Raw genomic sequence first — 1,090 nt, forward strand, 5'->3', positions numbered from 1 at the left:
AGACTGCGTTCACTACGCAGTGGGGTACATATTGCTACACGGTCATGCCTTTCGGCCTCATCAACGCCGGGGCAACCTATCAGAGAACCGCTACCACTCTCCTACATGATATGATGCACAAGGAGGTAGAGGTGTATGTCGATGCCATGATTGTCAAATCAAAAGAACGGGACGGCCACATCAGCGCCCTCCGGAAATTCTTCGCTCGTCTGCGGAAATATAACATGAGACTAAATCCTCAGAAGTGTGCATTCGGGATCACCTCCGGAAAACTCTTGGGACATGTCGTCAGCAAGAGAGGCATTGAGATTGATCCAACTAAAATCAAAGCCCTTAAACAAATGCCTCGGCCTAGGAACGAGAAGGAGATTCGGGGATTTCTCGGTCAGGTCCAATACATCAGCAACTTCATTGCCAAGCTCACTATGATTTGTGAACCAATATTCAAAAAGCTTCGAGCCTCCGATCACACCGATTGGGACGACGACTGTCAGAAGGCCTTTGACAGGATAAAGAAAATCCTATCCAAACCTCATGTCCTCATGCCACCTCAACCGGGGATTCCTCTATCCCTATACTTGACTGTTACCAACACGGCCATGGGAGCAATGCTAGCACAAACAGTTGGCAACGAAGAGCGAGCCATCTACTACATCAGCAAAAAGTTCATTGAGTACGAGACGAGGTATACCCAACTGGAAAAGACATGCCTTGCCCTAGTATGGTCAACAAAGAAGCCGCGTCATTACATGCTCAGCTACACGGTCCACATCTACTCCAAGATGGACCCGGTTAAATAAATCTTCGAAAAACCCGTACTAAACGGAAGGCTGTTTAGATGGACACTGATGCTGTCCAAGTTCGACCTCAAGTTTGTACCCCTCAAGGTTATCAAGGGAAGAGCAGTTGCCGACTTCCTAGCAGAAAATCCCGTCAACGAGGACCCAACGACCGACACATGGTCATTTCCTGACGAAGACATCCTTTGTGCCGACTCCGACGCATGGGTTCTATACTTTGATGGTGCATCTAATCTGAGAGGCTTCGGGGTAGGAATCCTTCTATTATCACCAGAGGGAGAACATGTTCC

Source organism: Silene latifolia, chromosome 2, assembly GCF_048544455.1.
Source record: "Silene latifolia isolate original U9 population chromosome 2, ASM4854445v1, whole genome shotgun sequence".
NCBI lineage: Eukaryota > Viridiplantae > Streptophyta > Magnoliopsida > Caryophyllales > Caryophyllaceae > Silene > Silene latifolia.